The 26,188-nt window shown below is 40.1% G+C and overlaps 1 long non-coding RNA gene across 1 annotated transcript; it reads left to right on the top strand.

Annotated features, from left to right (window-relative positions):
• The first annotated feature begins 9,014 nt into the window (after positions 1–9,014).
• Positions 9,015–22,751, top strand: LOC104680589. Its single transcript, XR_750476.1, has 5 exons — positions 9,015–9,112; positions 10,203–10,393; positions 15,236–15,448; positions 20,324–20,428; positions 22,209–22,751. It is a non-coding gene; the product is annotated as an uncharacterized LOC104680589 (long non-coding RNA).
• The last annotated feature ends 3,437 nt before the right edge of the window (positions 22,752–26,188 follow it).

The following is a 26,188-nucleotide window of genomic DNA, read 5'->3' as shown; positions in this document are numbered from 1 at the left end:
ACCAAGAAGGCAGAAATGGAAGAGGAAAAAGAAAGTATAAATGCAACAGATAGAGAAGTTATAAACATGATAAATATTAATTCAGCAACATTAATAAGTTGATATTTAGATGTAATTATCTAAATACAGCAGCTAAAAGACAAAGATTGTCAAAGTGTGTTTTAAAAGATCCAATTATATATTGTAGCAAGAAATTCACTTCTAATATAAAAACCCAGATAAGTTGAAAGTAAAGAGATAGAGAAATAAATAAAAAGCTAACACTAATTTAAAAAAACGGAGTATCTTTATTAATTTTAAGCAAAATAGCCTTCAGAACAAAAATAAGTTGGTATATACTTGTTATTATTTGAATAGGAAGGAAAATACCAGAAGAAATACATAAAAGAATTAGAAATGATTGCCTCAGATATTGGATGATGAGCCAGGTACCAAGTGCTTTCCATTATAATGCTAGTGGTACAATTTGATTCTTAAAACTAAGTCTGTGTACATATTACTTTCATATAATATTATTTAAAACAGGGTATAGTCATATAAATGTGTCCTCTTACCAGATTAAAAGAAAAAAAAACACACAATCTTCTAGTAGATAAAAAAAAGAGCACACGATAAAATTCAGCATATTTTAATGATAAAAAACTCTTAGCAAAACAAGAAGAAAACTTTCTAAATCTGATAAAGGATATATATAATAGGAACTCACAAAAAACTCAAAACAGACATAATTCTTAAAAGTAAAACATTAGGGCCGGGCGCAGTGACTCACGCCTGTAATCCCAGTACTTTGGAAGGCTGAGGCGGGCGGATCACGAGGTCAGGAGATCGAGACCATCCTGGCTAAGATGTAGAGACAGTGAAATCCCGTCTCTACTAAAAATACAAAAACTTAGCAGGGCGTGGTGGTGGGGGCCTGTAGTCCCAGCTACTCGGGAGGCTGAGGCAGGAGAAAGGCGTGAACCCAGGAGGCGGAGCTTGCAGTGAGCCGAGATAGCTCCACTGCACTTTAGTCTGGGCCACAGAGCCAGACTCTGTGTCAAAAAAAGCAAAAAAGTAAAACATTAGAAACATTCCCTTTGTAGTCAGAAAGAATCTAAGGATCTAGGGGTTTCTTTTATCACAGATTTTATGAAACATTATGCTGGAGGTTCTAAACAGTACAATAAGATAAAAGAAAGGCACTAAATGTATAAAGATTGGAAAGAAAGAAAACTATCACTATAGGTAATATGATTGTCTCCAAATGAAATCTGAGAATATACACCAAATCTCCTTAAGCTAACAAGAAAATTCAGCAAAGTTGCTAGACACACAGTCAACCCACTAAAACTGATTTTATTCATATGGACCAGTGACAAATATGTGATTGAAGGATACCATAAGCAATAGCAGAAAAACTCTAGATATTGAGGAATTACACCAACACGAGACATGCAAGATCTTTACCAAGATATATAAAAGACCTAAATAAATGGATAAATGAACAAAATCTATAAACACAAAGTCATATTGTTAACATCTGCCAGTAGGCAGGTGGACAAATAATATGGTTTATTTAAAAGTTGAATGCTACATAGCGGTTAAAATGAGTAAATTATAACTACACGCATAAATATTGATAAACCACAAAAAGGTAAGTTGAGTATAAAAAGCACATTATAGAATATAAATTTATACAACTTGTATATTTTAAAACATGCAAAACTATTTTGTTTATAAATATACATATGTAATAAAAATATAAACATCAGATATAGGATGGAAGTTACTTTCGTAGTGGGAAATAGGACAGTATTTTCCAAACTTTTCACATTGTAATAATTACCTGGGGAGCTTACAAAATACTAATGGCTGCCTCTCCCAGACATTCCAGTTTAATTGGTAGGAGATGAGACCCGAGCAATAGGAGTTTTAAATTTCTCCAAGTAATTCTAATGTGTAGCAAACTCTGGGAAAGAGTATGAGTTAAGGGCAGTGTTACTATAAAGGTAGCTTCAATTCTAATTGTGAATTTCTATTTCTTAAACTAAGTGTATTAGTCCATTTTCACACTGCTATAACTGAGACTGGGTAATTTATAAAGAAAGGAAGTTTAATTGACTCTCAGTTTCACATGGCTGGGGAGAGTTCAGGGAACTTACAATCATAGAGGAAGACAAAGGGGAAGCAAGGCACGTCTTACATGGTGGTAGGAGAGAGAGAGCACTCAGGGTAAACTGCCACTTTTAAAACCATCAGATCTCGTGAGAACTCCCTCACTATCAGGAGAACAGCCTGGGGGAAACCAGGGAAACTGTCCCTATGATCCAATCACCTCCCACCAAGTCCCTCCCTTGACACATGGAGATTACAATTTGAGATGAGATTTGGGTGGAGACACAGAGCCAAACCATATTAATAAGTATTGGATGAAATATCAAAAAATGGTAAGACTTAAAGTTAGGTAACAGATATATGAGTATTTGCAATACCATTTTCTATATCTTTCTGCTTCCTTGTCTTTTCAGAAATGGAAGGGAGAGAGGGAAGAAAGGGAGAAAGGGAGGGAGGGAATCAGATTCTATTCCTAGTGACTCAGTCACTCATACTAGTTAACAGCTTAACTCATAGCTGTTAAGAACAGAAGATTATACCAGTTCTCTAGTTCACCTGTTGCCTGTTTACCAAATTTGTTGCCACTTAATTGGAACACAAAAGTGGTGGCAAGAAAAATAAACCCTGGAATGTTGCCCTTGTTAGCTAATCCTGGTCCTACACTAATGGAAAACACTCAGCTCAGAGTACATGGTACACGGTAGCAGCTGAATGTTTACACATGTTGTAACAGATAGGTAGAATTATTTCTGGATTCTTATTGTGACATTAATCATTCAGTGTGAGCCTACTGTGTGCAAGACACAATAATAGGTTTTTGTCATTAAAAACTAATAATAATAACACATTGGCTGGGCATGGTGGCTCATTCCTGTAATCCCAGCACTTGGGGAGCCTGAGGCAGGAGGATCACTTGAGCCCAGGAGTTTGAGACCAGCCTGGGCAATATGGTGAAACCCTGTCTCTACAAAAATACAAAAATGAGCCAGGTGTGCTGGCACACACCTGTGGTCCCAGCTACTTGGGAGGCTGAGATGGGAGGATCACGTGGGCCCATGAGGCAAAGGCTGCAGTGAGCAGTGATTGTGCCACTGCATTCCAGCCTGGATGACAGAGCAAGACCCTGTCTCAAAACACACACACACCCACACACACCAAACAAAACAAACACATGTAAGGCAAAAATATACTCTAACATTGTATAACAATCTCACCAATAACATTTGTTGGTGGACACTTACAGATTTACTAAAAGACACCATTTTTTTTTTCTTTTTTGAGACAGAGTCTCACTCCGTCACCCAGGCTGGAGTGCAATGGTGCAATCTCAGCTCACTGCAGCCTCCGCCTCCCAGGTTCAAGCATTTCTCCTGCCTCAACCTCCCAAGTAGCTGGGATTACAGGTGCACGCCACCACATCAAGCTAATTCTTTTTTTTTTCTATTTTTAGTAGAGACAGGACTTTGCCATCTTGGCCAGCCTGGTCTTGAACTCCTGACCTCAGGTGATCCACCTGCCTCAGCCTCCCAAAGTGGTGGGATTATAGGCGTGAGCCACCACGCCTGGCCAAAAGACATCATCTTAATTAAATGAAACCCATCTCTTCTTGATAACAGAAATTCATAAAATTAAATGATAAAGTCAATGGTTTGAGAGTCACAGCAGCTATTACTTGAGGGATGTCAAGATGGGAATGTTGATTTATATAGGAATATGGAAAGAAAGAATAAAATAAGCTCTACAAACACAAATTTTCCTGGGAAAACTGTCCTCTAGCAGAAAAAAAAAAAAAATGAAATGCTTCTCCTACCCATTTCTACCTGGAAGGAAATCAATGCAATTGGACTAAACAATACATCTCAACCCTGGCTGCAGGTTGAGATCCTCTAGGGAGATTTTTTCAAATGTTAGAGTCCTCCACAAATTTACTGAATCAGAATATGTGTGGATATAATTTGTCAGTGAGGGTTCAGAACTAAGGACTTAAGTGAACAGGAAATTTAGAAGGATCAAATTTGGTGATTTTCAAAATAATTTACCAAGATATAAAAAAGAAAATACAAGATATAAAAAAGACATTAAGTTGTTGGAGACTCTTCTGCAAACCTAATTAAAGCAAGCCAATTAAATATATAAAATTTGTGTTACGAGCTTAATCAAAGTTGGGAGAGGAGTGTTAGGGTTGGTAAGAGAGTACATCAGATCTGTTCCTGCTCACACATCCTACCTTCTTTCTGTTCCCCAAGTTGCTGAGTGGTTCTGGACTCCATGGAGCCCACATTTAAAACTTCTCCTCTGAAAGTTTCAAACATCTCATTTGACAGGTTAGATATCTATGAAAAAATACACACTGATGATACAAAGAAAAAGAAGTCTCAACAATAAGTGCAGGCCTAGTGTATTAGTCAGGGTTCTCTAGGGGGACAGAATTCATAGGATATGAATATATATATGTACTACTCTGCTATATAATATATATATATAATATAGCATAGTAGTATTAACTCACACAATCACAAGGTCCCAGAATAAGCCATCTATAAACTGAGGAGCAAGGAAAGCCAATCCAAGTCCCCAAACTGAAGAACCTGGAGTCTGATGTTCAAGGGCAGGAAGGGTCCAGCACAGGAGAAAGATGTAGCCTGGGAGGCTAGGCCCATCTAGTCTTTTCACGTTTTCCTGTCTGCTTTATATTCTAGCTGCACTGGCAGCTGATTAGACGGTGCCCACCCAGATTAAGGGTGGTTCTGCCTTTCCCAGCCCACTGACTCAAATGTTAATGTCCTTTGGCAACACCCTCACAGACACACCCAGGATCAGTACTTTGCATCCTTCAATCAAGTTGACACTCAGTATTAACCATGGCACCAGGGAAAGATTATTAAATGTCTTATTAAGAGCTTTGCAGTGAGGGCTTATTTGTCCACAGTGGTTCAATATGAAGGCAGTAGGAAGGACGAGATGAACTCTCATGATTACACATACACATCCGATATTCCACCAATCAGCTCTTCTTCCAACCAACTTTTCCCAGTAGGAGAGCACTAAGACTACTCGTTTGTGTAAGTTTTTTAAAGATATTAACTTAAGCTGTTAATTACTGTTGCTGTTTAATGATTCACTTATGATAATTAATATATTAATTCTTTGTACTTGTGCCCTCAAGCAATTCTGTGAAGGGTATAATTTTTTAAATTCAGCGAATACAGCTAACAAGCAGTAACTGTCCAAGCAGTGCTACTTAAGTGCTATTTCATGAATTATAATATTTAAATTCCATTAACTTAAAAGGATTATCTTCCAAGGGACTGTTGTCTTCTGATCCTTTTCATATTAATTACTTTTGCAATACCAATAACACTGGCGTTTGCACAGCATCTTTCTTTCACTAGGTCTTCACTCATAGTGAAAATGAGAGCTTAAAAAAAGAAATGCCAGCCTGGGCAACACAGTGGGATCTTGTCGCTACTAAAAATAAAAATTACAAAGATTAACCAGGTATGGTGGTATACACCCGTAGTCCTATTACAGTAAGTTAGGCAGACATGCACAGGGCAGGAGAGCCCCCTCCCCCAGAAGGAATATCAAGCAACTAGGAGGCAAAATAGCCGAGTTTAACTGGTTTAGGACCTTCCTCTAGGAATACTTTCCTGGTAAGGGAAGAATGCCCCTTAGTGCTTGAGCCCACTGGCCCAACTCCTGAGATCTTATGGGGAAGCTACTAATCACCAGCTTCAGGTGTTTCTATCCATTGAGAGACTGCCTTTTCCTGGCACTGCCTACAACAAATTATTATTTTAGAGAGAGTTTAACAACCACCTGACCATCACCTAATGGTTGCCTGACATTCCAGTGGGGTGAGGTGGGGGCCTTTCTGTCCTGCTCGTGTCTGCCGGACTACCTACTGTAACAGCTTTAGCTACTCAGGAGGATGAGGTGGGAGGATTTCTTGAGCCCAGGAGTTCAAGTTGCAGTGAGCTATGATTGCACCACTTTACTCCAACCTGGGCAACACTGCAAGTCCCTGTCTCAAAAAAAGGAAAACAAGAGAAAAGAGAAAGAGGGAGAGAAAGGGGAAGGAGGGTTGGGGGGGAGGAAGTGAGAGAGAGAGAGAGAGAGGAAAGGTCAGTGTCCTCAAGTTAAATTAAATCCAACAACTATTTATGGAATGCCTACTATGTGCTGGACATGTAGACAGATACAAAGATGTGAATGACTGTCAGTGGTTCAAAGCAGGGTAATGGGCATTATAATATAATTGCTCCAATTCATTGGGGATCTACGATATACCAGATTTGCATATATTTTCTTTAATCCTCATGACAGTGGTGCAGGGTAGGAATCAAAATCTCTGTTTTACAGATGAGGAAAAACTAAAAAGAGTTAAATGCCTTGCTTACAACCACCCAGCCAATATTTGGCAAAACCAAATTTGAACCTAGGCATAACTTACTGGGAAATTCTGCCTTTTCCTCATAGAATATGTAAGCAGTAGACTCCAAGCAACATTGTGAAAGAGGCAATGCTTGCCTTTGGTCTCCCTACCACCCTTACTTTATGTGATCCTATTTCTCTGTTGGAGCTCTTCCCCTCCCCCACCCGCCTTTTTTCTAGTACTTTCTTGGCTGTTCTCTGGATTTCAAGTGCAACATAGAAACAATCTATTTAGACATGCTCTCCCCATTAAGTACCCTGCACTCTAGACCAGAGCTGTGCCATCAACTTTCAGCACATTCAGAAATGTTCTATATCTGCACTCTCCAATATGTCGGCCACTAGCCGCATGTGGCTACTGAGCCCTTGAAGTGTAGCTAATGTGACTGAGGAACTAAATTATTTTATTTTAATTAATTTAAATTTGAATTTAAGTTTAAATAGCCACGTATGGTTAGTGTCCATCATTTTAAACAGCATAACTCCAAAATATTCTCAACTCACTCTGGGCTTAATATGTTCTTTGTCCATGTTCTATTTTTCAGAGCCTGTTCTGTTGGGACACAGAATCACTTACTGCATCTAATACATCGATGATGATTAATTTGTATGTGTACCTTCCAAAAAAGATGGTTGCGTTTGAACGAAGGCCTTCTGGACAGGAAAATATAAGTTTTCAGATGAAATGACAGGCCACTTGGGGAGATCTCTGATGACCAAAAGGGCCTTTAAACCTCATTAATTCAATACATGGAATGGCCAGATGTTGGTCCCACTTAATTTTTTGTCACATTCACCCTTTATGACAATTGAGCAATTTGTATCCCATACCTCAACACAGAACTCAGATGTTTTCAAGTGCTTTTTCAAAGTACTTTTCCCAGGGTACATGTATTCTGCTTTCTGCTTTTTTTCCTGTACTAGAGCCCAAATAGTTAACAACCACTGGAGTGCCCAGTTTCCTGAAAAATACTGTTGACAGGCGCCCAAAAGCAATAGCTCCCACCTGTCACAAACCTGTAGCAGGTCTCTGGGAGATGCTAGAAGCTACAACAGGCTCTCCGCCCCAGGGATATTGCATTTTCTCCCTAGAGTTATAAAAGGGAAAGTTTTCAGAGTACAAAATTGAAGGCTTTTACAGTATAAAATTGAAGAGGGACAAAGTGTATAGCTGAGGCACAAAACCGGACACTAAGGGCTGACCTCAGCAAATTAAGAGATTTTGAGAAAAAAGAAAGAGGCAGAGGGTGGGAGGAAAAGTGGATCTGGAATCAAAGCAGAAGCCAAAATCCAAGGACCAATAAAACAACTCCAAATCATGTCCAGGTGGGAGGGGACAAGCTCCAAGGGGCTTACAAAATAGCTCAAGGTTTTGAAGTTGGTTTTAGGGTCCACTGGTCTGAGAGTACCTTCGCTTTCCGGAAGGTCACTTGGTCTGAACTTAACATGGCCTAACATGAGGGTTTTTCTTGCTATACGTCCTTTCTTTCATGTGTACAAATTGAGTGCAGATCCCTAAAGGAGCTACATGCTGTTGGTCATTAACTTCAGGAAACTGACATGGGTCCGTCTAAGAAGAAACTCAGAGAGATGGACTCTCCCGAACAAATGTGTTTATTTGGCAACAGCAGGGGATGGCAATACAGGATATGTGTGTTGTGACAGGTCATAGGCACATCCAAGGGGGTCGGGGCAAAGGGGAAGCTTTTAAAGACAAAGAGAAGTCCATGTGAGTTGCTTTTTAGTAAGGTTCATAGGTCACAAGTTCATGACAGTTAACGTGTGTTCGCTGGTGGAGACTGTAGCTAAGTACCTGTCCCTGTGTAAGTGGCTTATCCAGAATACTGCCATCTCAAGAAAGTTATTGAGATAGATCCTGTTACTGATGTATATGTCTTCTGTAAGGCCTGTTACAGGCATGTGTGCGTCAAGGCTTCTTCTCCATGGCCTCCCCTGACTCCGTTTTGTTATGGTTTGACATAAGTAACTCCATTTTGGCACCAGCACCTTTCACACATGGTAGGGAAAGAAAGGTAGGAATCCACAGGGAACAACTGAACAGAATTCTTAAGCAGATGCCTCCAAATTTTTACTCTGATATGACTTAGGGAAAACGATCCTTCCATGCTTGTAGGTATCATCAGTTTATTCTCAGACATGTTTTAATTCCTCCATTCACAATCAGCAGATCTTCACTCTGGGTTACTCACATAAAAGTGCCACGTAGCTCAATTCTTATTGAAATCAGAGGGTTGCCCTTCACGAAGAGCATTAGGGCTTATTCGTCTGTCCATCAGATACAGACAGCTCTTGAGGTACCTGAAGCCTGTCTCTTCAGGTACACAAAGCATTAGTCAGCAGGGCAAAGGACCATGATTTTGCAATGAAAATAATAATTTAGGTGAGTAAAATAAAACATCCTTTTAGAGGGTTCACAGCCATTAATTTTCTGTCTTTCAAAAATTACGTTCTGCATTGTTTTAGAAGGAGAGTGTGTGCTTTGGATTCAAGGCTGGGAATGAGTAGACCAGAAATCTATTCTGTGGCTGTTTCTTGCTAGGATTTTCCTAAGCCTCTGGAAAAGGTGACTCTGTTGTGCTCACTGCTCTAACTCTTTAGGTTTCTTTCTGCATACATATTAAAAGGAGCTTATTCTCCCTGATAGAGCCTTTCTGATTTGACAGAATGGTGTAAGATATATTCACTCAAGTGAGAAAAAAAAGGAATTGAGGTCTGTTTGTATTTCCTTTAGGTTATAAGCTTCTTAAGCAGAGACTGTCACGTTTTTACTCCTTAGTGGACTGTAACGGTAGCATAATATTCTGCATCTAATTAGTCATTTCATTAATTTTCTTGGAACCAGAATGGTGACTACTGGCCTAATTAGAAGGAATCGCCCTTGGATTCTAGGCTTAAAGATAAGCCCTTGTCCCACGGAGAGAGAAATGGACTTTACAAAAGACGTGACTATCAGAGGCACGCCCCTGTTCTCTCTGAGGAAGGGAAATTTCTCATTTCCTTCAGGGTCAGTCCTGCTGAGGCTCTCCATGGAGATGGTCAGCAAGGTGGGTGCCCACAAACCAGAGAAGAGTGAGGAGGGAACAAGGTTTCTCTGTGTGGTGATTTGTGGCTTTGGGATAGCTGGTGTCAGTTTTACAAATGTATGATTGCGTTTTTTAAATTATGAAACTATTTGAATATACATACATGTGTATGTGTGTACATATGCGGATATGTGTGCGTACATATATATATATATGTACGCACACATATTTTAATCAAAAGACATTGCTGTCAGAAAAGATGACAATTTTTTAAGAGCCTTTACCAAGTTTACAATCTACATAATGGTGAATATTCAAACTGACTTTCCTCAAAACACTTTTCAGCTAATTTTTCAAGCTTGTCCAAGAGTGTTCATGACATGCTTCTGCCAACACCCAGGGGAGTTCTTTGTGTCCACTACAATTCCAAAGCTAAAAGTAGAAGGAGGAGATTTCATTTTCACACCTCAGAGAGTGTATTTTGCTATTCTCAGAGGCCAGTTCCTTCCCCCAGTTTCTTATAACAATTAATTATTAAAAGGTGATTTCACAAGGAACAAATGGTTAAGCACAAAGATTTAGTTGTCCTAGTGTTTGCATGGTTTTATATCCACTGTTTAATTTTTCCAGCGCAAAGTACAATTAACATTTGAGTCTGTCTGAGTCATGAAGAAATGGAGATTACTCTTATTACTGAAAATAATTCATTTTGGTATCTTCTTACATCCTGAGAGCCTAATCTTTCCAAGTTCATCTAAGGCTCCTCTTCTCCATGACAACCTCATCCAGGGATTTCTTCCTGTCCTGGTGTTTTATGACATGTAACTGAAGACCCACATGCTGCTTTGTATATTTTTGTCAAAAGAGAAAAAACCATCTTGTCGAGGACAGGAACTAAATTATATGCAGTATTTCTTTAGAATCCCATTCAGCATCTAAAATTGTTAGGTGCAGAGAAGGCCCTCCATAAAAATTCGCTAAATTGAAACTAGGAGCAAATGTTAAGTCAAGATCAAACTCAGGAATAACTATGGCTATTAATAATCTTTTACCCAAAATTTAAATCATTTCATAAGTATTGCCTGAAATCTTTTTCTTTATGTCAATAGTACATGTTTTACTGGTGGTAGGATGTCTGGGGTGAATATCACAGATCTGGCCCAAGTTGTTCCTGGGAGCTGGGGGTTAGGGAGTAGGAGAGAAAGAGATTTAACTCTTCCAAATACCTAGTGGATTAGGATCCCACAGGAAACTATTGAAAACGCAACTAGAGCTGGGGTGGTGGCTCACACCTGTAATCCCAGTACTCTGGGAGGCCAAGGCTGGTGGATCACTTGAAGCCAGGAGTTCAAGACCAGCCTAGCCAACCTGGTGAAACCCTTGTCTCTATGAAAAATATAAAAATTAGCTGGGTGTCGTGAGGCCCACCCATAATCCTAGCTACTCGAAAGGCTGAGGCAGAGAATTGTTTGAATCCAGGAGAGGAAGGTTGCAGTGAGCTGTAATGGGGCCACTGCACTCCAGCCTGGCAACAGAGGGAGACTCTGTCTCAAAAAAAAAAAAAAATTTAAATGCAAATGTGATCATATCTTAAAATCAGCCAATAGCTTCCCATTATCTTTAGAGGAAAAGTCCAAAGTCCTCCTTGAAGTGGTACCCGAGGCCCGAGGCCCTTCTGAATCTAGCTCTTGACTTCTTTTTAGCTCATGTCTCACAGCTCCCCAATGTACTACCACCACCTGAAGCAAGAAGTTGAAGTTGCCCTTGGTTTGCAATGCTTTTCCATTTCCTTTTCCTCATTAATTTCCATTTATTATTCAAGGCCCAGATCAGGCCTCAACTTCTCCAGAAATCTTTTTCAGACACCTCAATTCTGGATGAGTTGCCCTTCCTATATTCCCCTACTCTAACTTTGCTTATCTAAGTATACCACCTGTTGCATAGTATCATCATTTTCTGTCTTCCTCACTTGTCCTACCATTTAGTAGGCTATTTTTTAAATGAACTTTTTGTCTTAGTCCATTTGGGCTTCTATAACAGAACACCATAGACTGGGTAGCTTACAAACAACAAAAATTTATTTCTCATGGTTCTAGAGGGTGGGAAGTCCAAGAGCAAGGCACTGGCAGATTGGGTGTCTGTTGAGGGCCCTCTTCATACATAGCCGTCTTTCTGCTGTGTCCTCACATGGAAGAAGGAGCAAAGAAACTCTCTGGGACCTTCTTTATAAGCGTACTAATCTCATTAATAAGGTTTCCACCCTCATGACCTAATCACCTCCCAAAGGCCCCATTTCCTAATACCATATCATTGGGGATTAGGTTTCAACATATAAATTTGGGGGAGAGAGGTCACAAACATTTAATCTACAGCAGTTTTAGAGTGGTTAAGAACATAAGCCCTGAAATAAGATTTCCTGGGTTAGTATTTCATCTCTGCCTCTCATGAGCTTTGAGACCTTAGGTCAAGTTATTTACCCTCTCTGTCCTTTATTTTACTCGTGTGTAACATTAAATGAATATTGTAGTACCCATACGGGTTGTTGTGGTAATTAAATGATGTAGTGCAATTAGATGCTTACCACAATGCAGAAAGAAAGTAGTTAGCTTGTGCATTTATTTGCTTATTTTTTATTTTTCTTTTCTCTCTGGAATGTAACCTCCAGGAGATATTGGAACTTGTCTCCTTGTTCACTGCTGTATCCCAAGCACCTAGAACAATACCTGTAATATTCTAGGAGCCCAGTGCATATTTGTAGACTATCTGTTGCATGGATATATTGATAAATGGCATGTGAATTAGTCATAGCATCTTCAAACCACTGCAGGCCTGCCAATTTTGTTTTTACTTTTTAAAAAAAATTTTTATTTCCATAGGTTTTGGGGGCAACAAGTGGTATTTGGTTATATGAGTAAGTTATTTAATAGTGATTTGTGAGATTTTGGTGTACCCATCACCCGAGCAGTATACACTGAACCCAATTTGTAGTCTTTTATCCCTTACCGCCTTCCCACCCTTTCCCTCTGAGTCCCCGAAGTCCATTGTATCATTCTTATGCCTTTGCATCCTCATAGCTTAGCTCCCACTTATGAGTGAGAAAATATGATATTTGGTTTTCCATTCCTGAGTTAGTTCACTTAGAATACTAGTCTCTAGTTCCATCCAAGTTGCTGCAAATGCCATTAATTCATTCCTTTTTATGGCTGAGTAGTATTCCATTGTGTGTGTGTGTGTATGTGTGTGTGTATACATATAATGTGTGTGTGTGTATATATATATATATATATATACACACCACAATTCTTTATCCACTCTTTGATTGGTGGACATATGGGGTGGTTTCATATTTTTACAATTACGAATTGTGCTGCTATAAACATATGCGTGCAAGTATCTTTTTCATATAACGACTTCTTTTCCTCTGGGTAGATACCCAGTAGCGGGATCGCTGGATCAAATGGTAGTTCTACTGTTAGTTCTTAAAGGAATCTCCACACTGTTTTCCATAGTGATTGTACTAGTTTACATTCCCACCAGCCATGTAGAAGTGTTCCCTTTTAACTGCATCCACACCAACATCTATTATTTCTGATTTTTTTTATTATGGCCATTCTTGCTGGAGTAAAGGTGGCATCACATTGTGGTTTTCATGTGCATTTCTCTGATAATTAGTGATGCTGAGCAATTTTGCAAATGTTTGTTCAGCTCTGCCAATTTTCTACAGAAGTAGAAGTACTCTATTTTCCTGGTATGGTCCCACACATAGTAGATACTCAACAAATATTGGTGTCTTGTCCTTCCCATTGTCAGCCACAAGGTCTTGCATGACAATGGAACCCTTTGGCAATATCCGTTTTGGAGTTTGGTGACAGTGACAAATATGAGTATAATTATCAGTAACTGCAATCTCCATTTCAGACATGCACATATACAGACTTGCAATGAACAATGACAGTCATAACTATTTCAAAACAACTCAAGCAAAGCAACTTCCTAGTTATCACTCATATCTCAACAGATATTAGAATCCAAATCTTTGTAGAGTTTCTATCCTCAAGCAGAAATTCATATTTTATAGTCACTGACATCATCATATAACAAATAGAGCTTGACATTTTCAATATGAGAAATTTATCGTGACTACTTTTTTCTACAGAAGAAATTTTTAAAGCATCTCAAGTAAAGAAAGCATTATATGCCAACTTTTTTTTTTTGGTTCAAGGGCTATGTTTTACAAATAGAGTTTGGGGAACATTGCTAAATTCATCAAAGTTTGAACTTATTTTTGCTCAAGCTAACTGGAAATCTAGTGTATAGGAAAGAGTATTGAACAGTAGATAAGGAGGCCAGATTTTATTACCCCGTCAGTTTGCCCCTACCTGACTGTGTGGCCTTGAACAATGACTATCTTTCTCATTACAGATGGAAGGGGACTGTAGCAGGTGGTCTCCAAAGTCTCTGGAGACTTACTAATGTGGTAATACTAACTTAAGAGCTGTGGCGGTAGGTGAAACGTGCTTTGAAAGCAAAGCGGTGCTTTGTTCCATTGCCTTGATGCCTTGGTTTTGTTTCAAATACACTATTTGATTTGTTTTAAAAGACTGCAAAAATCTCTAAAAAGATTTGCTATGCTAAAAAGGATGTGAAATGTGTTATTTCTATGGTAGGGAAGGGGTACAAGAAGTGGTAGGTGGTGGGAGAAGATGGTGGTAGGATGGTTTTAAAAGGGTCCCCTGAAACAGGATGTGGATACCAGCTGTGTGATGTTAAACAAATTCCTTCACCTCTCTCCCCGTCTTCCAGCATCCTCATCTCTGTTGTAAGGATAATAGCCTTCCTCCAAACCTCACACACTTTTGGAGGAGCTCGCTTTTTTTTTTTTTTTTTTTTTTTTTAATGCATGGAAATGTTTTGAAACAGTGAAATCTATAATGATAGGTTTCATAATTCTAACATCCACACCATCTGGTAAGGACAAATAACACTAGGTGACATGAATCGTATTCATAATTCAAATGTACAAAAAAAGTAAACTTTCTACCACTGAACTTAATGTCTATTTTAAGCCTAGAAACTCAATCTCAGTCACTCTTGTGTTTCCTTCCTATGGAATACTGGGGGTTCACAGAGTCCCAGGGTGTGGATGTGGTAGGAGTCGCCTGGTTGCCAGGGTCATCTCTCCACACAGATGTCTGCTGGGGTGTCCACTTGCCCTCAGTTGTTGATCCACACAGGCTGCAAGTGACATCCTTTCTTTCTGTCCAACTGGCATGTTTAGGCCCCACTCCCTCCCGGCTGTGTCTATGCTTCCTTGGAGGTGCACAGGCTCCCGTGAGGCTATCTACAGCCCCTCTTCCTATATTCTCTCTGAAGGCCCTCTGGGGCCTTCCTGTCCCTGGGCTCAGTCAGCTTTTCTCATCTGTCACCGCATTCTAAGATCATTTCTAGGGCTAGCCAGGTATTAACAGGAAGGAAACACCTGTCCTCTGCTCTTTGGCCTCCTTACCTAGTCTGGGGAAATCCCTTCCAGTCCTCGAAGGAGCCGTGCTTCCCTTATAATATCCTTCTTCCCAAATATTTTGTTTTTCCTCAAAGCCCTGACAATTTCCCCTGAGGCCTGAGGTTTGGCTTGCTCACACTTCTCTCTCCCCTGCTTCCCAGAGAATCACATCCTTCCTGAGATAATGAGCACACAATTGCCTGGATACCTGAAGGAATGGAGACAGCAGCAGAAAACACTGCAGAGAGGTGGAAACATCCGTTAATATTTTAAAATCCCATTACTGCTACCAACAATAATAATGGATGCATAGAAATAGATCTGGATTCACTGAGCTTGAAACAGTCCATCTCACACACACACAAAATAATTTCAGGTAATGAGGAAAAGAAAAGGAAAAAAATAACACATGGCCTCTGTAACCTGGTTGCTTTTGAACCTTATTGGGTTTGTGGCAAACAGGGTGATTTTGGCACATGAGTCTCCTACCACTCACCTGCCTCTGAGCTCTCCTCTGAGGCCAGTCAGGGCCCAGAAGGGATGCATCTGTCTTCTGTCCCCTGGTCTCTGGGTAGCCCCTGGGTCAGCATTTTGGGTGCTAGCATTTGATGCACCTGCTACAGTTGCTGATGAGAAAGTAGTCACCCTCCTCCACTCCACCCCTGCTGCCCAGGCCCTGCCACTCCTGCTAACCTGTCAGGCTACATTTTCAATTACTGGCTTTGAAAAATGCCCAGGTAGACTTATTAAATCAATGAATGCGATGAGCTGAACACAAGGCAATGGCAATTCTGTGGCCTCCCTTGGGATAATTGGCGAGTGCATGAGGTGTTGAAAATCCAAGCCTGAAAATCACTGCTTTGAAGAAAGGGAGGACAACGACCAAACTATTTCTTCCATTAAAATGCATGACATTTAAATAATGTCCCCGTTCTTCTCAGTGCCCATCAACCTTCATTTTTTTATGCACTGAAAAGTCTAAATATTTATTAACTTCAATTCATAGGATTTGTTATAGCTGCATTCAGCTGGGGCACATACACATTTTTTAACTACACAGCACTTTTTAAATAGCATCATTTAAAAATAATTAGGAAATAATTGCGATTGTATTCTAAAGATGTAAGACACCATCTAGTTTTAAAAAGTAACCAGGAAGAGTGTTCTTAAAGGAGCACCCATAATCAACAAGTTTACATTAGTTTGATCAGCTAGATACAGCTGGCATTTATTTCACATAGAAAAACAGTTCGCATGTGGGGAATCACCATCTGGACTCACTAAATTGCCCAGTGTTGTCAGAGGGAAAAAATAGGCTGGTTAGAAAGTTAGCTTGTGGCTAACCACGTTCCAGACCACCTGGCCTTGCTCTGCTATGAGGTCAAAAGGCTGGTTTTGTGTTATCATGGAAAGAGGTGAGATCCCAGCCAGACACTTGCTGCTTGCAAGGTCACCCAGGCGCCACTTTTTAGGATGGCTAGAGGAGATGTCAGGCATTGAAGGGGGTGGCGAGGAGGAGCTTTGTCCATAATCTCTATATAAGCCACTCTCCCTCATTGTTAACATAGACAATCGGAATTGCCATTTTCTCTGTTTTATCTGAAGTGCTATGAAACACCGCTTCAGCTTGCTCCTTCCAACAGATCCCTATGTAGATGCTCTGGAACAGCCTCTTTGTGTTTATTAATGGAAATTTCCCACAATAACTGCAAGTGACTAAAAAGATGCTGTGTCTTTCATCCCTGTCTCTGTCATCATCATGCTTTCTTAACTAACATCATTTTTGAGAAATATTGGGAAAATGCCAACAAAGAAATATAATTTGAAATTCCACCAATCCAGAGAAAATCACTTTTCCTAGGGAATAGAGACATCTTCCAACTTATGCAATTTATGCAATCACCAGTTTTTCAAAGGTCTTAAGTAAATCGTATTTCATATACATCGAAATGCTTTCGATTTGCTTCTGCGGCTTTTTGTATCACCATTCATGGTGTTACCGTTCCTTTTTAAAATGATTTAAAAAAAAAAAAAGACAAGATCTTTAAAATTATTGAGCCACCCGTGTCTAGCCATCAACTTTGTACTAGGGGTGGTGGATCTTTTCCTTTACGCCTTCAAATACAATCCTAGCCTCTGTCCTTATCAGCACTTTCCAGTTGTGATTAGAAGGCAGTAAAGGGGAAATGACACAAACAACATGGAATTAGCGTGGCTGACACACAGAGATCACAGCAGGTGATGGAGACAGGTGGGGACACAGCGAGGGGCATGGGAAATGGGCTGTGGGGCTCTGAAATGTGGTTCCCACGTTTAGCCTTGCACTGGATGTACAAGTGTCCACATCTCTAAAATTAAATTATGTACCTTATGGAGCAATTTGCATAAAACAAATTCATATCTGTTGTGTGTTTCATAACCTGCAGTACATCTGTACATTTATAGATTTTAAAAAATAGTATATATCCTGCTTTGTAACATGTTTTTTATTGCTGGCACATGCCTCTTTATGTCCATAAATAAATACAGACATCATCATTGCCGATGACTACAAAACCCTCTGCTGTGTGTATCTGTAAGAATTACTTAAACAGTTTTCAGTGAGTGATCTTCTGGGTGTTTCCAGTTCGGCTTATAATAATGGACGCCTCTGCTTCCCAGGGTTGTGTTCTTTGACCTGCCTCTGGTTTCAGCCATAGCTGCAATGAACATTGTCATGAGAGCTCAGCCTCACCTGGTACTGACAGCCCCACATGGAAAAGCCAGCACAGCGGCTTTTCCCTTTTCCGATGCTAAAGAGCCTTGAGGCAAAGGAGAGTCTTCCCCGCCCCCACCCCGCCCCCCCAAACAACCTTCAACCAGTGGGGACAGAACTGGTGAATAAACGCTTCAGGAGACCTTGTGAGTGTGGCGCGAGAGGGCGCTGTGGTTTGAGTCCCGGCAGCCCAAGGCATCAGCGTCACTACATTTGCTTTTCCCTCTTCCCTACTCTCTGCCTCTTGCTTCCCAGGATCATCTTGGAAATAAACTACCTGTATCCAGACAAGTCCTAATCTCTCCTGTTCGGAGCCAAGATAGGGACTATGATAAACAATGATGTGGACAATATCCTCGAATGCACATCTCTGCCATGGATCTAGTTATTTCCTTAAGACAAATCTCTAGAAATGTTCACTGCTGATCTAGTTATTTCCTTAAGATAAATCTCTAGAAATGTTCATTGCTGAGTCAAAGGGCATGGACTTTTAAAAACAAGCTCAAACAAGTGCTCTGTTTAACAGAGCTCCTAACTGTAAGGCGATTGATTTTGTTTTATTTGCCTTTGCCTATTCTATCCCAGAGCTATCATGAAGCTGTCTTCCATCAAGAAGCAAAGCATTGATACTAACTTCCTGTAGTCTTTCAAGCCACCCTCTCCAGAGACCCCAGAAATCCCTCCCCTTTGCTGTCCTGCAAACACGATGAATGGAATAATTGGAATGCACACCCACTGTCTCCCAAATAGACAGCTTGCTTTATCATCTGGTAGTTATTAAGAATGAGTAGTAATTTTGCTGTAGAAAAGACCACTTATGGGGAAAGTATGAAATGAGAGAAACATTCACTCATAATTTAATCCACAAGGAAATAATCCAACCAGAAGATAAAATGTCTGTTTCTCAATCAGTTCGATCTTTACATCACTAGTAGCACTAGAACTCTTAATTATAGATAGCAAAGTCTCTGGATGTTATTTTTTAGCCAACATCAGTGGTAAGAGACGCATAAGGAACTGCTCAGAGTAGCACAGAAGGAACTCTAATGCGCAGGCGCTTCGGTGGGGCAGCAGCACATGTGCGTGATCTCGCTAAAGAGGGGACCCAGAAAGGGTGTCAGCTCCAAATATGGATTAGCCACAGCCTTTCCACGAGGGGGAATGGTGAGCATATGTTTGCAAGTATAATTTACAGAAACATATATGTGATTATTTTTTAAAATAAGTGAACTATTTACAAATCTTCGCCAATGAACCTTTGTGACATCTCCTTTCAGGAAGTCTAATTTTAAAAGGTATATAAAACCGTTCTCCTGGCCAACACTTGCAGGTTCTGCCTGCTTGGATGGCTTCCCGAAAAAAGGAAAAAACAAACAAAACCAACCTTCCTTGGCTGTGTTTGCCATCAACATCAATAACTGCAGCAAAGGCATTCTGACTGCTGTTTATTCTGTCATAATTACTATCACCAAACTGGCATGATTACAGTGTTAGTAATTTTGTTGATTATAAATAGCACTAATGCTGTAATACATTAGCAAAGACACAGCATTATGGAGACATGGTCCATACTCACTTGGAGAGTTGCACCTTTGAGGATGATTGTTTAAATCATCCTGGAAAGCATTATCCTTACATGGCCTTGGTTTCCAATCACTCCACTGAAGGTTTTCTTTACACACTACCACCACTCTCCCTGCTCTGTTTCTGTGGCCTTCTCAGATGTCCTTCACACAGTCTAGGCTGTGCTTTGTATTCAAAAGAGAATCCCTTGATAGGATATGGACCCAGTAATGTCCTAGCTTCTTGAATTTGCTAAAAGCAGGGGCATTAGATTGTGAAAGCCTACTAGAGCCATTTCTATTTTAACAGTGATACATCTTCCTTTTGGCAAGAGTCCTATTGAGTGAATTCGTATAGTCTTCGGCCCTTCCCTGTTTATTTAAAGATTCTATTTTCTGAGGGAGGAGGACAAAGGGCACAATTAGGACTTTACTCAAAACACCCACATATCATAGAGGGAATCTACATTTACTGTTTAATTTTAGTTTTCAGAATTTATTACAAAGAGTCACCTGGATAAGAGAAATCCCCCCACAGAACAACGTCTTTCTGCCTTCCCCAAACACACTCCCTTTTCTGAGGAGTGATGCTTTCACTTAAAATGGTGTGTATTGATTAAAGCCAACATATTTCCTGTTTTTCAGCTGTCTGTCGGGTTCTTGGGAGCTTTTTTCTTTTTTAACATAAACCTTTCTTTATTGATTCAGAACTAGAAAACATTTTAATGTAGTGGTAACATTTAGTCACAATGGGGAGTGTGCTTTTGGCAATTCCCTGGTTCACGCCATGAATGCCTGTGTATGTATGTGTGTATAGAAATTCATTAGACTCATTTGAAGGTGGTTTTTTAAAAAAACACTAAAATATGTAAATATCCTGATGATTGAGACTACAGGTTGATATTTTATAATGTCATTTTCTGTTCACATTCAGATACAGTGAACCCACATGTTGAAGCTTTCTAGTATAATAACAATTTCAACTCTTCTGTTGAATCATCTGTCCTGATTGGAGGCTACAGAAAAGATGTCATTTTAGGTAAGGACTGAAGGGTAAATGACTGTAAAACATGATTTAATAAGACACTGAATGTAAGAAAGCGTTAGCCCAACTTTTACTTCAAAATTTCTATTGATTTGTTATATCAGGAAGAGTCTTAGAATAATTCTTTTGATTGTCCTCTAAATTTATTTCAAGTCAAATTCGTGTTCTCTCGAATCTTCTCACCATTCTCAGGCTATATGTAGACACCAAATGGATGCAAATAATGAAACATATTCTGTAACTAGCTGCCTTGTATAGACCCAACTTAAAAGTAACAAAAAAAAAAAAAATGATGGATTTTTGGTACTGTGCTTTTATTTTTAAAGGATAAAGAGGCCAGGCGCCGTGGCTCAAGCCTGTAATCCCCGCACTTTGGGAGGCCGAGAAGGGCGGATCACGAGGTCAGGAGATCGAGACCATCCTGGCTAACACGGTGAAACCCATCTCTACTAAAAAAAGAAAATTACAAAAAACTAGCCAGGCGAGGTGGCGGGTGCTTGTAGTCCCAGCTACTCGGGAGGCTGAGGCAGGAGAATGGCGTAAACCCGGGAGGCGGAGCTTGCAGTGAGCTGAGATCCGGCCACTGCACTCCAGCCTGGGCAACAGAGCGAGACTCCATCTCAAAAAAAAAAAAAAAAAAGGATAAAGAGAATTCAGCCCCACTGTGGAACTTATCTGTAACATAAATTAATCTTCTTAACAAATAAAGTCAGTCCTCCTATTTTACTTGACCCTTCCCCAAAAGGAATATATAGCCTCCCAGATTACTACTGAACATTCTGAGTAGCAACAAACTTCAGATCCTTGCATATCTTAGTCTGTGTTGCAATAAAGTAAGCTTGTCCAGCTTACGGCCCATGGGACTCATGAAGCTCGGGACAGCTTTGAATTCTACCTAGCACAAATTCATAAACTTTCTCAAAACATTATGAGATTTTTTTTTTTTGCAATTTTTTTTTGCTTATCAGCTATCATTAGTGTATTTTATGTGTGGCCCAGGGAAGCCAAAAGATTGGAAACCCTTGTGAATACCCAAGGCCAGGTAATTTCTAAAGAAAATGGGTTTATTTGGCTTGCAGCTCTGTAGGCTGTACAAGAAGCATGGTACTAGCATCTGCTTCCGGTAAGAGCTTCAGGAAGCTTCCAGTCATGGCAGAAGGGGAAGGGGAGCCAGTGTGTTACATGGTGAGAGAAGAAGTGAGAAAGAGAGGAGAGAAGTGCCAGACTCTTTTTAATAACCAGATCTCACAGGAACTAAGAGTGAGAACTTAATCATGAGAAGGTCACTAAGCCATTCATGAGGGATCCATCCCATTGGCCCAAACACCTCCTACCAGACCCTACCTCCAACTTTGGGGATCTGTTTTCAACATCAGATTTGGAGGGGACAAATACCCAAACTATATCATTGCAATGATTGTGACAAATGTCAAGTGGAGAGAGTCTGACTTCATTTTCTTATAACTACTTTACATGAAAAGTCCTTTTATGAGGCCCAGAAATTTCTATGAAAAGTAAAACATACCCAGTGGCTCAAATGGCTGTGTGGGATTTTATGTTGAGGTATACCAGACCATGACATATTTCATATTTACTCTGATTTCATATTTACTGTAATTTCATATTTACTCTGATTGAAGATCTCATGACTTGACATAAGGATATTATATAGATTCAAATACTTCCAGAATTCTTATATGTTCCCAGAGAGAATGGGCAAAAAGCCTTCAGTTAGAGTCACATATTGCTTACTTTTTTTTCTTTTTAATTCTAGGACTGCTTGCTCTGAGTGAGGCTCATCTTCAAATCTGAATGACCACAAGGAGATTTGATTATACATGTGAACACCTCAGAAGGCACAGCCCGCCCAGAAGGCAGACAGGTCAGGCTGCTTTTTTTCATTGGTTGGATTCAATCCTCTGGCGGCTCAGACACAACTTAAGCATGATTAAACTTTAGAAGAAGCTGCCAGGAAGACTGTGAAATCTTCATGCCCAAGGATCCCTAAAATTAGGAATGACAACAACTTGGCTCAGACAGTTTATGGAGGCAAAGGTTTGAATGGGATTAGAGATTTCTAAATGTGAGTTCGTGTCCTCTGCCAGACCACCTTACTTCCACCATTCCTCAACAAATCAAGAAAAACAGGAGTAAAGACATGCCTTTCCATAGGTTAAATCTATTCTGTTTTAATTCTATATTATATCTGCAGTACAACTTCTTTTGTTTGTAACACCATATTGTTGCTAGTAGCTGGAAATTAATTTTCACATGCCTCAGCTTAGAAAAATAAAAAGCAGCCCCGCATCAATCCCAATTTCCTTTTTAGTTTTAATTAGCCTTGAAATCCGAAATTCTGGAAACCATTGGTCTAGATAATCTTCATTCAACAAATATTCATTCAGCTGCCTGTTCTTATGTCATACAAAGGGAAAACAACTTTTTCCACAGGATTATTAAAACAATTAAATGAACTAATATTCATTGCACATGGCACCATGTTAAGCGCTTTACATATGCAAATTATTTTATTTAATTCTTGCAAAAACCCTAAGACAAAGACAACCAACAAAAAGCATGGATGGTGGGATTCGTGCCAGGTCACCTCTGGCATAGGCTCCCATAATTAACCTAGTTTTTACTCTCCTCAGAAAATGACTGGTGTTTCCAGGGAGGTGGCATGATAGCAGAAACACATATTAAACGTTTTAATGTTTTGCTTTTTTCATGAAACCAAAGCTTGAGTGGTGGAGTGGCTGGGCATAGTGATGAAAACAAACCAAAGGTGGACGATAGAAACATCCATGGAATTTGTTGATGTGTGAAACACCTCCAATCAGTCAGAATTCAGAGTTAATCAGAGACCACTTGTTCGGAGGCCTAATCTTTCTGGCTCAGCAAGCCAATCATATTCCCCTCTGTTTCACATGATGTCTGTTTTCCGCTCCCTGATTTGTGACAGCGATTCTGCATGTGCTGAAGAACTACAGGATATAAACAGGAATTAACAGCTAGACAACTAGCTATTGGCGATGGCTAATTATAGAATGGAAAAAAATAATACTTCGCTTTGATTGAGCCACTTCAATCTGAATTTTGAATTCAAAATCAAGGGTAGGAATGTTATACGCTAAGGCCTCTTGGAGCTACCATCCTTAAAACACTAAGCCACAAACTAAGTAAGCTGATACTATTTTTCACAGGTAGAATGAGAACCTCTCCTGCACATGAAAATTACTTTTTGCTCTTTTTATACAGAAACAAGACAGGGATCAGAAAGCCACTTTGATTTAGGCACAATAAAGGGAGAAAATAACCTTTAAGTTACCAGAGTTAGTTCTCCCCCATTAGAGTGGAGTGATTACCCTGAAGATAATCAATTAGCTCTTGCTATGGACTGAGTTGTGATTTTCCCTGCCACCAAAAAAAAAATTCATATGTTGAAGCCCTAATGCCCAACGTGATGCTATTTGGAGATGTGGCCTTTGGAGATCATGAGATTTAGATAAGGTCATGATGGTGGGTCCCTCATGATGGAATTAGTTTCCTTATAGGAGGAGACAGACACTAGAGCTCACCGGCTCGCCCTCTCACTCCTACACATGTGAGAAGGCAGCCAGCTAACCCTTAAGCCAGGAAGAGGGTTCTTATCAGAACTTGGCCATGGTGGCATCCAGATCTTGAATCTCCAGACTCCAGAACTGTGAGAAAATAAGTGTGTTGTTTAAACTACCCAGTCTGTGGTGTTTTGTTGCGGCAGCCGCATAGCAAACACTCCCTGTGCAAAATGAGCAGCAAATCTGTTCTCTCTCTTTTGAGTGCTCCTCTCCCACTGAACCGGCTCGTGCTGCAGGCCACACAGGACAGGAGAAATGATGCTCCTTGCTTGACCAGACTTTGGACTGTGAGCTGGTAACTCAATTGCAATGGAAAGGAGTTGTAGCCAGTACTTTTTATCTGTGGTTTGAAAAAGAAAAAGAAGCTTGACCCCAGGATAACTGAGTTTTTGAGGAGCGGAGTGGGGAAAGGTCTGCATTCATGAGGCGCTGGATGCCTGTTCCAGTTCTGACCCAGTGGATAGAGAGCTGCAGCTCAGCCGGTCAAGCAAGGAGCATCCTCTCTCCTGTCTGGTGTGGCCTGCAGCATGGGACAGTTCAGTGGGAGGGGAGCAATCCAAAGAGAGAGAACATATTTGCTGCTCATTTTGCTTAGGGAGTCCTAAGGTGTTTTGCTTTTTCAATCAGAGAAAAAGAAAAGATGTGTCCCCTTAGTTTATTGAGTTGTTATAATAGATAGAAATAAAGAAACAAAATGGCCTCTTTTTATATGAACATGATCAACTTTGAGCCCTAGAAGTTCTCTTAGACAGCCAGTATGGCATGATGCTTAAGAACAGGGGCCTGGTACCTCATCACCTGGCGAGGCACTCCAGCCCTGCCAATTTGCCAGCTGAGTAACATTAAGCAAATTCCCTTATCTTCATGTGCCTCATCTGTCAAATGGATGTAATGATAATGCCTTCTTTCAGGAGTTGTGGTATTAAGCATAAATAATCTAGAACTGTACCTTTCACAAAATAATTTCTTGTTATCAGTTTTGGCCTCAATATTTTATAGAACAGGTTACCAAGACTCAGAAGTAAATTCCAGGAGGTTACAAAGCAACACAGTATCATTATTATTGCACACCATGTTAGGCTGACTAGCTGACCTTGATTTCCCAGGACTAGCCCCAGTTTTAGCATTGAAAGTCCTGCATTCTGGGAAAACTGGAAGGGTCACCCTATAATGATGAAGATAAAGTCACATGAAGTGGAATCAGCTGAATGAGGCCCCAACCACAGAAGAGATATTCATTTGGAAGGGAGCAATGTCACTATGGAAGATACGACTCCAAATGCAGGCACCTGGTGTGAGACTCTAATAACAGCTCAGAAAGCATGTGTCGAGTTATGTGGGACTATATACAACAAAGGTTCTCTAGAAATGTATTAGTTTGGTGGTCAGGAATTTTCCAGACATGCCTTCTATCCTCTGGGGGAATTCCAGCAGTGCAGATGTGGTCTTCATGAACGTGGTCTCATAAGCTGCAGGTCTGTCCTGATATTTACAGAATAAAATTTTGACTAATCATCTAAGATTGCATTTGTAGAGCATTTATCTCAAAGGAGCTCGGTGTTCTTGGCAGTCATTATTTAATTAATCCTCACACTGCCTCTGTGTGACACAGAGCAGGCAGGTGTAATTATCTCCGTTTTGCAGATTACATGACTTGGAGTTATGCCTGGTTATAAGGTGCCTTGGAAAGAGATGTTCCACTGTGATAACAGGTTTGATTTGGTTCTTATTCTTTCCAGTGAGTCTTAGACTTGATTTGACTCTAGGGGACCCTAAATGAACATCATAAATGGTATTCTCCACATACATAGTTCATCTTTCTTTGCCTGTCACCTGACATATTTGGTCACCACGTTAAATAGCTTGTGTCTAACAGGCGGGAAACTCAGCCGTGACACTGTGATCAGTAGGTCAGGCCTCCAGAGGTCAGAATCAGCACTCATCCATTCCCTGCACTAAAGACGTTTATGCTATGCCTTTTTCTAAACTGCAGAGATCTTTACTGACTAAGTAATAGATGAAAAAATGAGAAATGTCATAAAACTCAATCCACACCATTGCCTCAAGAGCTGTAAATCCAAACAGGAATAGGATAAACAGAGAATAGACATTGATTTCCCCATCAGAAGAGATGGGC

The sequence above is a fragment of the Rhinopithecus roxellana genome, chromosome 1 (genome assembly GCF_007565055.1).
Source record: "Rhinopithecus roxellana isolate Shanxi Qingling chromosome 1, ASM756505v1, whole genome shotgun sequence".
Taxonomy (NCBI): Eukaryota; Metazoa; Chordata; class Mammalia; order Primates; family Cercopithecidae; genus Rhinopithecus; species Rhinopithecus roxellana.
Note: the sequence above shows the minus strand (reverse complement) of the source record. Positions and strands in the feature narration are given on the sequence as shown.